Here is a 15,665-nt window from a genome sequence, read left to right on the forward strand (position 1 = left end):
AGATTTTCTGATAGATCATACCTGGCACAAACCCTTACTACAAAGTATACACCACTTCTAGGTAAAAACAATTACCATCTAAGTTAGAGTTACATCCACCAGTCAAACTATTACACAGACCTTAGTTACATACCCTCTCCTAATTCCTATATATTGTTTTTTTAGTGCGTCACTTGCAACACTATTTCTTTGCAACAAAAAAAATGAACTATAGTTCATGATCTATTTCAGCTCCATCATTTATTGATTCACTGTGTTGTTTCTTACACCAGGTAAGGCCACCCAACAAGATGTCGGCTTCACCATTTTTGTGACAATGTGCAGGGTTATATTTCGCACATGCAAGATATCCAGCGATTCCTATAAAGTTAAGAAGGTGGTCCTGCGAAAAAACACCCGTTCTTTAGCCTGTTGTTTGTATATTAGCCAGGCTATCGTAACTTCAGTTACAATTAGGTAACTATAAGTGTGTAATCCGGCCAAAAACTTATCTGCAGATGTATTCCCCAGATTGATATACCATGTACGAAACTGAATGTGCTCTGATTGCCTTTTGTGCCTTATTAGTCAGCACGCTTTCTTCATATTTAAGATTTCACGTATATCACTGCACACGCGCGCGATGGCGCGCGCCCTCCACTAGTGTGACATATTTGTCGATCATGAGGGCGCTAACTCCTACGAGACAAGATGATGGCCGATTGCCATCGTCGATCATCGTTCATGTGGGCAAGTCGTCGAGCAGGCAGGTCATGGCCTAGCCTATACCTATACGCCCTACGCGCGGCACGGATTTTTTCACATCAACGAATGTGCCACGGTTTGTCGTTCTATTACTGTTCTACTAAATTTATTATATTATAAATCCTATAGATTTTAATATTTCTAGTAGATCTTCTGAAGCGTGCAATACTAGTAGTTTTGTTTGCATATAACACCCGTTGTGTTCTACTAGTACTTTTTTTCGGTACGCTCCATGGACCACGGTCAATCATGCTCACATGCTAGCCTATTAGATCTTTGCATGTTATTAGGGGGTGTTTAGTCCCATCGAATGTTTGGACATATACATGGAGTATTAAATATAGACTAATTACGAAACTAATTACATAGTTTGCGACTAATTTGCGAGACGAATCTTTTGAGCCTAATTAGTCCATGTTGCTACAGTAAATATATGCTAATGATAGATTAATTAGGCTTAAAAATTCGTCTCGTGGAGTACCGACGGATTATGTAATTTGTTTTTTTTATTAGTATTCGAACACCCCATACAATATCCTTCCGACACACCTCCTAAATTTTAGTAGCTGGATCCAAACACCCCCTTAGTTTTCGCAGTTATTGAACCGTGTTGTCCTGCATGTGTGCTTGAAAGTTCTACTACATCGATCCTGAAGATTACATATGTTAGTAGATTGTTTTTTTTTTTTTGTCTTGAACAAGCACAAGCTAGACATACTGTTGCTGGATATGTCCTACTGAACTCTAGATAAAGCTTTTTTTGTCAACATAGCCCGCACAGGCCTGGAAGGCATATTGGCCCCACTACCGCTATACTGGAACCACACCGTTCGAAGTCGGTCACAACATATGTGACGCCTGAAGCTATCGCCGTTCGGCTTGTACTACCCGCATACCACCGTCAAGCGGCCAATCTGCACAAAGGTTTATGTATTTTTATGGCAATATCTTGCATATGAGCTTGAGTGTATGGTACATATATTTTTTTTGCTAATATTAAAAAACCTGAAGTTAAATATAATAGCAGGAATATATTTTTTTTGGCTGTGGTGTATTATGCGGGTATTTATGATCTTCCATATGTTTTTTGAATAAGATGGATAGAGCCCATGGAAGTTTTATATTGGCTTTATGTTTTCCTTGCATTGTTTGTATGTGAATATTATATGGGATAGTAATCCTGAAGTATTAACAAGGTCAATATAAATAACCTGGAAAAAAAACATATGCTTGAAAAAATCCCGGGAAATAAATGAAACTTGTAGGACTATATATAAGACCATTTTTTCTCTCTCTAGCGCTCTCTTTAATGCTTTAGTTTATTTTTACCCGAAGTAACCTGAAGAAAAACCATTGCATCAGACTTGTCGGTATATCAGACAACTGAATTTGGGATTGTTTTGTAACTTCCCTCGAGGGAAACTAATACCTTGTCTAGGTATATTTGCCAAACGTGATAATATTAGCTTGCAACACTAGTCGGGTGAACACAAGACCTGAAGTCAACATGTTGCCCTTGTCTCTCTGCTGCAGAACAAGCATGAGGTGCCATCCTAATAGGTTTGTTTCAAACCAATGTTTTATGACTTTAAGCTAATATATATCCCCTGGGCAACATGAAGTTGCTACAGAAATACCAAAATAATTGATATTCTGATATTTTTTCATGATTAGTGAAAAAGAACTATACTTCTTCCTGAGGAAGAGCATTGCCTATCCTTTTCTTGGATTAGCAAAACCCCGAAGTGCATATTGGGACACAGAATTAAAGGTACCCACAGTCGCTGAAATGACAGTGGGCATCACAGAGGGAAATCATTGTATTATCTATAAGGGAAGTAAGCCAAATGATATGGGTTCATCCATAAAGGACAACATAACGAAATTGGCAGCTATGTGGCATGACTACTCTATGTGACAATATACCGGCTAGTAGCAGCGTATATGTCACACCCCGCTGAAAGGTCGAGATGGCGGACTAGAGGGGGGGTGAATAGTCCTTTCTAAATTTAATCGCGCTGGCTAACCGAAATAAATCCGGAATTAAACAATCGGTCTAGCCAAGACTACACCCCTCTATCGAAGTTCACAAGCACTTTATAAAGATCTTAATTAGGCAACAAAGGTGCCGGGCTAGCTAGAGCTCACCTATCCAATTCTAGGAGCAAGGTCACACAAACCTATGCCACTAGTATTTTAAGCAATGAGGGAGCTCCTACACATGCTAGTAAGCAAAAGCACAAAGCTAACTAAGCTCACTAGCAATGCTCAATAATAAGACAACCAATGCCAAATTAGAGAGCGCAAATACTTAGCTACACAAACTAAGCAAAGTGACTAACAAGGTTACACAAACCAAATTAGCCACGCAAGGGAGCTACTTCTATGCTACACAAGCAAGAAGGTAACTAGTGAGCTACACAAACTAACTAATTACAAGAGCAACTACACAAGCACAATGTATATAAAAGTAATCACAAGCTTGTGTAAGGGGATTGCAAACCAACGGAAAGAACAAGGTTGACACGATGATTTTCTCCCGAGGTTCACGTGCTTGCCAACACACTACGTCCCCTTTGTGTCGACCGCTCACTTGGTGGTTCGGCGACTAATTGGCATCACCCACCAAGCCCGCACGTCGGGCACCGCAAGAACCTACCCCGAAAATGAGGGTAGCTCAATGACACGCTCAACTAGAGTTGCTCTTCGCGGCTCTCGCGGGGCGAGCACAATGCCCCTCACAAAGCTCTTCTCCGGAGCACCGCACAAGCTTCTTGCGGGCTTCGACGGAGACCACCACCAAGCCATCTAGGAGGTGGCAACCTCCAAGAGTAACAAGCACCACCGGCTTGCAACTCGATCACCTAGTGCCACTCGATGCAATCTCACAATGCAACACACTAGAATCACACTCGCAATCGATTCGCACTCTTGCAAGCACAAGTGAGTTAGAGGGCATCCAAGCACTCCTACACACGCCACATAGGCGTGAGGGTGCTAAGTAACCAGCCCAAGGCCGGCCACACACTCCTTTTATAGCCCCAAGGGCTAAACTAGCCGTTACCCCTTCACTGGGCAAAGCGCATACTGACCGGACGCGCAGGTCATAACGACCGGACGCTAAAACTCAGCGTCCGGTCACTTACAGAGAGGTTCCAGCGATGTTTTTCAGCGACCGGACGCGTCCGGTCATCACTGACCGGACTCTCCCCGCGTCCGGTTGCTTCTGGACACGCTAAAAACACTGACCGGACGCGCATGTGCTGACCGGACGCTGGGACCCAACGTCCGGTCGTTTTTTGCGCCAATGTCCGATCACAGACCTTTCAGCGCTAAAACGGCTATAACTCTTAGCTCTGAACTCCGATTTCGATGATCTTGGATATTTTGGAAAGCTTACTCAGAGGGATAGACTTCCCACATGAATACTTAATCCAAATCACAATGGATCAAAGCAGTATTCCAATCCAAGGACCACCCTATAGTTTGGAGTACACCGAAAAACCTTTTTCTCTTCTCTAAGTTAATTTACAACAACTCTAACTTCTTCTCCTTTGCAAATGTGCCAACACCACCAAGTGTGCACCACCATGTGTATGTGTGTTAGCATTTTCACAATCATTTTCCAAAGAATTAGCCACTCAACTTGCCACGCCACTCAATCCTAGCGACGATGCAAAGTTAGATCACTCGAGTGGCACTAGATGACCGATATGCAAACAAGTTTGCCCCTCTTGATAGTATGGCCATCTATCCTAAACCCGGTCATCAACTTCTCTACACACCTATGACCGGTGAAATGAAATGCCCTAGGTTATACCTTTGCCTTGCGCATTCCATTCCATCTCCTCCAATGTCGATGCAACACATGCACCAACATGATCAACAATGATATGATCCACTTCATATCATCATGTGATCATATTGGTTCATCGATCTTGACTTCACTTTCTTTTCACCGTTGCCTTCGTCCATCGGTGCCAAGTCTTGCTCAAGCTTCACCACCACGCGGTCCATCGCTCCAAAGCCTCCGACTTGCCCTTCACGCTTGCAACCGGTCCATTAAGCCAAGTCTTGTCTTGATCTTCTCCACCTTGATCACATGACTCAATGTCATGTCTCATGTGCAATAAGCTCCTTCATCATCACATGTGTGAGCTTTGCAACATCTCCAAACCATTTTCACCTTCACGGCATATGTTGCTCACACACATGTACTTGTGGACTAATCACCTGTGTATCTCACATAAACATAATTAGTCCATCTAGAATTGTCACTCAATTACCAAAACCACACAAGGACCTTTCAATCTCCCCCTTTTTAGTAATTGATGACAACTCTACAAAGATTTGGAAATTAAGCTCTTTTGGATTCATGTTGCTTGCCCAAGCAATTTTACCATGTGCAAATAATTTTGGACAAGTACCACAAACCCAAAATGGTAGTATTAGCTCCCCCTACATATGTGCTAGAGTGTTTGTTTTGAAGCTCGCACATATGCATAGATTGAAATTGTGGGAGAGTAATTACTACCAAATGATGCTAAGGTGTATAGAGTAAACCTTTGAAGTATGATACCAATCGAAGTTGCACCTTTAAGTTCATCCTTAGCACCATGGTTAGCTAGATATCACTTAGAAATAAAATCACTAGATACCTCATGAGATCAACATTAAAAGCAAGATACTAGCATTACTTGAAGAACATACCAAGTGTCTAGCTATCATCCTATGCATGCTAGTTTTCATTTCATCAAACAAATTCTACAACTAGCATACACCACACAAGCATGCATATTGAAATTAAAAAACTTATGCAATGCAAGTAAGCACATGAATATGCACATATCAAATGCAATCAATCAAAGTTCATGAGCTTGCTCCCCCTACTTGTGTGCTTCTCTTGTCCAAGAATTTTGATCCTTCTCTTTTCTTCAATGTTGCTCCCTCTTTGTCCATATCCATGTCCAACCTCTACTTCTTTATCTCAATCTCTCCCAAAGCTTTCATATCTTATCTCTCCCTCTTGTACAATCTCAATCTCAAAGCTTTCATATCTTTGTACAATCTCTCCCCCTTTGTCATCAATTTCCAAAAAAAGGTGTGCTTCTCATTGATGCAAAGGTATGCATTTGGGGTAGATGGTTGAGGCTTGAATCTTGTATTTTTGATGGACATCACTTGATTGTTGGAATGACACCACTTGTAACTTGTACCACTTGTATCTTGTGTAGGGTTTCTTGAGATACCACACATAGGATCTTTGATCTTGATATCAATTTGTGGGACACCTCCCCCTATGTGATAGCATGGGTCATCCATTTGATACACTTGAGCTCTTGTAAGTGAGGGATGCATTCTTCATTTGATGATCACTTAAAGTTGAAGATCACTTGTGGAACCATCGTCTTGCATGATTGATACCCTTTGTTATCTTTATGAGTACCACTTATAGGATATCACTTGTGAGTTCATCTAGACATCACTTGTGAATTCTTGATGAAATACTTGAGTCTAGATACCACTTGAAACAACCAAACTAGATATCCATTTGCATTGTTGTCTTGTGCTTGTACTCTTATTATTATCATGAGCTTCTAATGTTGACTTGAACTAAATTGATTTGCCTAAGCTTCCAAGTCCGGTTTGAACCAATGACAAGCTTCTTCACACCTCTTGCAAGGGTTATCTTGCTAATGTTGTACTTGTCACTTGTTAGCAATCCAAATTAAGTCAAGTAATTGGATTCACTAGCTCATGAACAAGTTCATATACTAACCACTAGATCAATTAATCATTCAAGCAATAGTGGTAGGCTATGAATGTAAACATTTTATTTGTTATGCATGATCCTATGAAGTATGTACTATATGCACTAACCGCATACTAGTAAGGGATGAAATGATCATGCACATTACAATGATATCTTTGCTATGTTGGAGTAGAGGATAGTCATATAGATTCCAATTCATTATTCCAATAGTAATGTGAAGTTTAATTATAAGCTTGGTGAAGACCAATAGATATCATTTTGAATTCTATTCTTCACCCATATGAAATGAATACCACTTATGATTAAGTGCACTTTCTTGTTGTGGTTGGCTTGCTTCATCTTTTGATCTTTACTTGCATGAGAGCATTAATGTGAGAATACCACTCGAAATATCATGACTAACTCTCTTTTGGGTGTTGCTTGCTTTCTTGATCAACCCTTTTGATTGCTTCAACTAAGCATCTCAAATATCCCTTGGATCACCACTTCCATGTTAGTCTTCTAAGTACCATACTTGGTTTATCTACACATAGGCAGCAAGCCCCTACACTAGGGAGAAGTGACCTCTCACCAAAAAACCATTCTTGATACTCATTTGAAATAACTTGATTGATTGATCCAAGTGATGGACTTAACTTGATGAGTAACCTTGATTCCTTCTTTAAGTAATTTTCTTTCTATTTGTTTAAGTCCTTTTCTTTCTATCAAATGATTTCCAATAGTCACTAGAACTTAAACTTCATCTTCATCTTAAGTTTGATTTTGATCTTCTAATTTGAGTACCGAATGTGTGCAAAGTACACTACACAATCAAATGGCCTTGTACTCTTTGCTTGTCATGCTTCTAAATCAACTTAAAACCAAACTTAGGTACCTCAACCACTTGTAAACATATTTCCAACTTGAGGACCTTTCAATCAAAGTGACTCTAGATCAATCCAATATTTGTTACTTTTCTGGCATATTATGTACCCTTCAAAGAAATAAGCATAGTTCCCAAAGTATAAATCCAAATACCACGAAATTTGGTGGAGGTGTGCATTACTAAGTTATCTAGCAGCTATAAAAAATTGAGATTCATTTGACTTCTAGATTGCTATCAGATTTTAATTCTTCCACCACTGCTACATGCTGAAAACTGTTGTACTATAGCTGACAAGACCCATTCCAAAATTAAAGCATTTCTTATCCAATTTTCATGAAATTTCTACAGCATCTCATACCATAAGTCTAGAGCATGTACACCAATTTTAATGCCAATCCAATAAGTTTTGATCATTCAAAAATGGCTAAGATCACAGCTAGCTCAGATTTTACAATATAGGACAGATTTCAACAGTTGAGCTATACTTCTTCAAATATGAATCAAACTTGAAACTAACTTGTTTGAATACTTCCATAAGACGTATATCCATTCAAACCACTTACTAAAAATCATCTCATGAATTTATCCAATACAAATCAATCCAAACTTAATTACTAATCAAATTATCCATTCAATCAACTTATAGCAAGCAACTTTGCATATTTGTCCAATTCAATCAACTCCTATGCACCCAAATGAAATGATCAACAAGAGATATACCTTGGTTAGATCATGATCATCCAACTTGCAAGCTTTAACTCAATTATTTGCAAATCATCAAATATAACCAATGAATCACTAACAACTTGAATTATAGCACTTGTATTATGTAGCATATTTGGACTTTACTCAATTATCATGGCATTGGGTTTGGATGTGCACTAAACTTCATATATTGACTCAATATATGATGATCAATATGAAATCAATTGAATCAAGTCTCCAATGCTGATGATACCTACAATCAATCATCCACTTTTTGATGGTACCCAAATAATTTTGGGTCCTCTCAAGTTAGGAGCAACATACTTAGGCATAGCCTTAGTATGAATAGCGGGATGTTTTGCAATTGCAACCAATGAGATACCATTGCCATCCTTCCTAAGCATAGAATCATCATCAATTGAAATAGGCTTAGGAGTGTTACCTAGGAGACATGAATGTGCCATGTGTCCTCTTTCCTGACATGAGTAGCACTTTCTTTTTGCTTGAGCCTTTTCTTCCTTGCTTATGTTGTGCTTCTCATTGCCTTGCTTCTCCTTGTTTGCCTGAGCCTTCTTCTCAAGCTTGTTTGGACAATCCGAAGCTAGGTGGCCCAATATGTCACAACTATAGCATCTTATGTGAGCAATCTTCTCTATTTTCTCTTCTTTGTTCTTGCTCATTTGCTTTGCATCTTGATTCATCCTTGGACGCAATGCTCTTTCTCTTGCTTTTCCACCTCTTCTAGTTTTCTTTTTCTTTATCATCAAATCACCATCTTCATGGTTGATCTTGATTTGCTCTTGGGGTGTATTATCTTGCTCAACTTGTGACTTTGGTTGAGGCTCTTCTAGTTGCTTCACTAATTGCTTGATTGGGCATATTGAGGTAAGGTGACCCCAAGTGCGGCACTTGAAGCACTTCACATGCTTGTGCCTCTCTTCTTGTTTTATCTTCTTGAGCTTCTCAATATTAGGGCAACCACTTGCAAAATGTCCCACTTCATGACACCGGTAGCACATGGTATGAGAGAGCTTTCTTTGTTGTAGCTTCTTCATCTTTCTTTCTCTCTTTATTTCGCCCTTTGTCATCTTCTTCTTGAAGCCAAGGCCACACTTGTCACCATAGTTTCTTTGAGTCTTCAACATGTGCTCAAAGGTGACTTTTGAGTTGTACCACCTCTCTAACTTGTTGCTCAATTTCTTCACTTGTTCATTGAGCTCATTGTTCTCCTTCAAAAGGTTAGTCTCACAAGACATAGAAGTAGAACAAGCATCTATATGTGAAGAGCATGGCATATCTAATAAATCATCACAAGAGGTGGATACATGCTTCTTGCCTACATCACAAGGGTTAGCAACATTTTGCAATTTATCATTTGATCCATGTGATGAGCTCTCATTATTTTTAAGTTTCTTTGTAAACACTTTAATGAGAGAAACATGTTGTTCTAATAATTCATCATGAGATGCAAGTAGTGTCTCATGATTCAATTTTAGCTCATCATGTGAAGATTTAAAAGCATCAAGTAATTTCTTATGTTCTTCATAAGAGTTCTTTAGAAATGGGTTTTCATTTTCCAATTTCATTGTTTTACCTTTCTCATTTTCTAGAGACATGGACATGCTAGCAAGTCTACTCACAAGCTCATTATATGAATCAACATGATCAACCACATTATCATTTGATACCTTAGTGTCACCTTGTGACATGAAACAATGTGGTGATGTAGAAGAGCTTGTAGTAGCATCACAATCATGGCCCAAGCATGAACCATCATCATCAAGATCACCACCAAGTGTGCTTGAGGTAGAATCTTTATGTGCAACACTTGTGGCATCATCATCAACCTTGTCAAGTGAACTTATAGTGGATCGATCATCATCATCATCACTTGACCATGAGGTGGAGCAATCTTCCACAATCACCAAATTGTGATTATGCTCAACACACTCATGTGCCTCCACCTTGTGATCATCCTCTTTCTTGAATTTCCCATCATCACTTGTGGAGGAGTCACCGTAGAAGGCTTGGAGTGCCATCCACATATCATGAGTACTTTCCAAGTCCCACACATGTCTAAAAACATCATCATGTAAAGCACACATTAGATAATAAAGAGCACGATGATCAAGTTGTAAGCAATCCTCTTGCGCTTGGGTTAGGTTGTCCTTATCCAAAGCATCATGAGAAAAACCAACAACAATGATCCACCATGCCTTGGGACCCAATTCACGGAAATGATCAAGCATATGACGTTTCCACCGTGCATAGTGTGTGCCATCAAAAATATGTGAGTCACAAACAACTTCTAGCCCAAAGTTCATCATCCTCTCGGGTCGGTAAAGACCACAAATGAGAGACCTCGCTCTGATACCACTTGTTGGGTCGAGATGGCGACTAGAGGGGGGTGAATAGTCATTTCTAAAACTTAATCGCGTCGGCTAATCAAAACAAGTGCAGAATTAAAACTATTGGTCTAGCCAAGACTACACCCTTCAATCTATGTTCTTTAGCACCTTGCAAAGATCCTAGTTAAGCAACAAAGGTGTCGGGCTAACTAGAGCTCACCTAACCAATTCTAGGAGCAAGGTCACACAAACCTATGCCACTAGTATTTTAAGCAATGAGGGAGCTCCTACACATGCTAGTAAGCAAAAGCACAAAGCTAACTAAGCTCACTAGCAATGCTCAATAACAAGACAACCAATGCCAAATTAGAGAGCGCAAATACTTAGCTACACAAACTAAGCAAAGTGACTAACAAGGTTACACAAACCAAATTAGCCACACAAGGGAGCTACTTCTATGCTACACAAGCAAGAAGGTAACTAGTGAGCTACACAAGCTAACTAATTATAAGAGCAACTACACAAGCACAATGTATATAAAAGTAATCACAAGCTTGTGTAAGGGGATTGCAAACCAACGGGAAGAACAAGGTTGACACGATGATTTTCTCCTGAGGTTCACGTGCTTGTCAACACGCTATGTCCCCGTTGTGTCGACCGCTCACTTGGTGGTTCGGTGGCAAATTGGCATCACCCACCAAGCCCGCACGTCGGGCACCGCAAGAACCTACCTCGAAAGTGAGGGTAGCTCAATGACACGCTCAACTAGAGTTGCTCTTCACGGCTCCCACGGGGCGAGCATAATGCCCCTCACAAAGCTTTTCTCCAGAGCACCGCACAAGCTTCTTGCGGGCTTCGACAGAGACCACCACCAAGCCATCTAGGAGGTGGTAACCTCCAAGAGTAACAAGCACCACTGGCTTGCAACTCGATCACCTAGTGCCACTCAATGCAATCTCACAATGCAACACACTAAAATCACACTCACTCGCAATCGATTCGCACTCTTGCAAGCATAAGTGACTTAGAGGGCATCCAAGCACTCCTACAAAAGCCACATAGGCGTGAGGGTGCTAAGCAACCAGCCCAAGGCCGGCCACACACTCCTTTTGTAGCCCCAAGGGCTAAACTAGCCATTACCCCTTCACTGGGCAAAGCGCGTACTGACCGAACGCGCAGGTCATAACGATCGGACGCTGAAACTCAGCGTCCGGTCACATACAGAGAGGTTCTAGCGATGTTTTTCAGCGACCGGACGTGTCCGGTCATCACTGACCGGACTCTCCCCGCGTCCGGTCGCTTCTGGACACGTTAAAAACACTGACCGGATGCTGGGACCGGACGCGCAGGTGCTGACCGGACGCTGGGTTGGTCGTTTTTCGCGCCAGCGTCCGGTCACAGACCTTTCAGCGCTAAAACGGCTATAACTCTTAGCTCTGAACTCTGATTTCGATGATCTTAGACATTTTGGAAAGCTTACTCAGAGGGATACACTTCCCACATGAATACTTGATCCAAATCATAATGGATCAAAGTAGTATTCTAATCCAAGGACCATCCTATAGTTCGGAGTACGCCGAAAAACCTTTTTCTCTTCTCTAAGTTGATTTACAACAACTCTAACTTCTTCTCCTTTGCAAATGTGCCAATACCACCAAGTGTGCACCACCATGTGTATGTGTGTTAGCATTTTCACAATCATTTTCCAAAGAATTAGCCACTCAACTTGCCACACCACTCAATCCTAGCGACGATGTAAAGTTAGATCACTTGAGTGGCACTAGATGACCGATATGCAAACAAGTTTGCCCCTCTTAATATTATGGCTATCTATCCTAAACCCGGTCATCAACTTCTCTATACACCTATGACCAGTGAAATGAAATGCCCTAGGTTATACCTTTGCCTTGCGCATTCCATTCCATCTCCTCCAATGTTGATGCAACACATGCACCAACATGATCAACAATGATATGATCCACTTCATATCATCATGTGATCATATTGGTTCATCGATCTTGACTTCACTTTTTTTTCACCGTTGCCTTCGTCCATCGGTGCTAAGTCTTGCTCAAGCTTCACCACCACGCGGTCCATCGCTCCAAAGCCTCCGACTTGCCCTTCACGCTTGCAACCGGTCCATCAAGCCAAGTCTTGTCTTGATCTTCTCCACCTTGATCACATGACTCAATGTCATGTCTCATGTGAAATAAGCTCCTTCATCATTACATGTGTGAGCTTTGCAACATCTCCAAGCCATTTTCACCTTCATGGCATATGTTGCTCACACACATGTACTTGTGGACTAATCACCTGTGTATCTCACATAAACACAATTAGTCCATCTAGGGTTGTCACTCAATTACCAAAACCACACAAGGACCTTTCAATTAGCCACTCAACTTGCCATGCCACTCGATCCTAGCGACGATGAAAAGTTAGATCACTCGAGTGGCACTAGATGACCGATATGCAAATAAGTTTGCCCCTCTTAATAGTATAGCCATCTATCCTAAACCCGGTCATAAACTTCTCTACACACCTATGATCGATGAAATGAAATGCCCTAGGTTATACCTTTGCCTTACGCATTCCATTTCATCTCCTCCATTGTTGATGCAGTACATGCACCAACCAATCACCAAATGATATGATCCACTTCATATCATCACGTGACCATATTGGTTCATCGATATTGACTTCACTTGCTTTTCACCGTTGCCTTCGTCCATCGGTGCCAAGTCTTGCTCAAGCTTCACCGCCACGTGATCCATCACTTCAAAGCCTCCGACTTGCTCTTCACGCTTGCAACCAGTCCATCAAGCCAAGTCATGTCTTGATCTTCTCCACCTTGATCACATGACTCCATGTCATATCTCATATGCAATAAGCTCCTTCATCATCACATGTGTGAGCTTTGCAACATCTTTGAGCCATCATCACCGTCATGGCATATGTTGCTCACACACATATACCTGTGGACTAATCACCTGTGTATCTCACTTAAACACATTAGTCCATCTAAGATTGTCACTCAATTACCAAAACCAAACAAGGACCTTTCACCCACCTACTATAAGATATACCAGCCAACTACCAGAAGATAGAAAGCAGGTAAACAAGTTTGAATCCCAAATCACAACAAGCTAGAAGCTAACTTGGTATTAACCAACTGTCGATTATAGTAGTTATCCTAGGCTCTGAAAGGCCACAAGGATCTTGACAACTACAATGCTAGTAATGATATTTCTTACATGTATCTTTTACCTATGAAAGTTGTGCTATCAGTTGAGAGTCTATCCCAGAAGGATATTGGTCATTGTTGCTCTTGCCAAGCAGACATTTTTTTTGCTTAAGTGAATGACTTTGCATGAAAATGCATTTCCCAGATAAATAAAAATTATTGGTCTTATCTGTTCTATTTAAAAGCTTCTTTTCATGCTGAACAATGAATCCATCCAAACCATGCTTTATATAGAACATGAAATATGTTGCAATAAATATAATGACTCATTTTTATTATATGGTATGAGTATTTGGGGCAAATTTTGGGCAATAAAGTAAAGAGCTGGACCATGATATTACTCTACATTCAAAATTTCTGCTTGGCAACCATGGCTAAGTGCCATATTCTTGTTATCATACTAATGCACACCAAGCTCAACACGCCTGAAAGCGCAATGCCACCATTATTGTATTTACTCATGCATATGACCTAGAAGGTCGATATCCGTAATGCATAGATTGATTATCAATTAAACAACAATTGGTGAGCATTAGCCCTAGAAGAATTGTTATGGCTAAATTATGGGTTACGTCAGTAACTACAGGTATTAAGTCTAGAAGGCTGCATATGCATTTATTGAAATCAAGAACTTGCAGAGCAATAGTTTATAATCCACCAGAAGTTATGGGCTCAACAAGAAGTTGAGAATACTCCTCCTGTAGTAGGAAATACACGCAGTATTCATGCAACTGCATTAAAAGTCCAAGCTAACTGCATACAAAAATAGTAATAGACCTCCCTAATAAAGTGCGTAATATTTTCCAAATAAATCACCACTAAAGCATACATATACACCACTAGAAGTTGTTGAATGGGGAATTTTAGTTTGCTATTAAATATCTTGGCATCAGGGGGAGATGAATGCCTATATTATGAAATGCCTTGATATTTATAAATCAAAACGCACAAATCCAAACTAAACTAGTTGTTTAGTTACACTCCTCTATTCTATAGTATGGAGTTATACCAGATAACTATTTGTATCGATGAGGAGCAACTAGATTGGTTAAAGTCTAAATGAATGCTTCTATCCAAAGTAGATATGGATATACCCTGGACTAATTTCATATTCATTTGACCTTGGTATTTTGATCAAATTATGCGGGGACGCCTGCAAATAAGATCTAGTGGCCTAAGTCATGAGCATATGCTTATGAAGCAAGCTCACATTATATGTGATAAAACTCCTCTCATACTCTTGTAGAGAAATCACCCTGCTGGTGAGTTACCTCACGACGAGGTTCATCTTGAAGATAAAAATCCTAGCAACGCACGCATACTATAAAGCTAGGCATATGAAACGACAATGAATCTATCGTTCGGAAAATAACGAAGATCATTATTAATATGTTTAAAGTCAGAAAATATGTGTCGACACTTGTTTGCCTCTATAATTGTTAAATGAGTCTCTTTGTGAGAACCCAGATCCAGAACAAAATCCATGGCAAGAGTGCTTGAAGCTCTCATATTGGGTCGAATGAAACATGCAATTGAGGCTGAACCAAAAATCGCTATGTGAAATCTTGAACCTGACGTTCGATTAATTATGGTTCATCATGAGTGGTGAAAAGCGATGGTTCAAAAGGTCTTAACAGAGACTAGTTCCAGTATAAGTTTTACAAATATGTTCCATTATATAATGAATCTGGCTGCATGAATTAAAATATGCAGTTATAGGATTATGAAAAGCCATGATGAGCAACATTGAAATCTCGTACCAATATTGTCTTTTATGTGAAATGATCTCCCTATAAGTCTGAATGCACCAAAGTAAGTGAATTCCTTGGAAGGAATAAAGACCCACATAAGACCCGAGAAATAAGAATGAAAAGAGGAATTGAAAGGAACAAAAGTATACCATATAAGCACATGCCTATTTCATGAGGTTTTACTATGGGTGTATATATACTTGTGATATAAAACGTTCTCCACCTGAAGTTTTGG

Source organism: Miscanthus floridulus, chromosome 15, assembly GCF_019320115.1.
Source record: "Miscanthus floridulus cultivar M001 chromosome 15, ASM1932011v1, whole genome shotgun sequence".
Lineage (NCBI taxonomy): Eukaryota > Viridiplantae > Streptophyta > Magnoliopsida > Poales > Poaceae > Miscanthus > Miscanthus floridulus.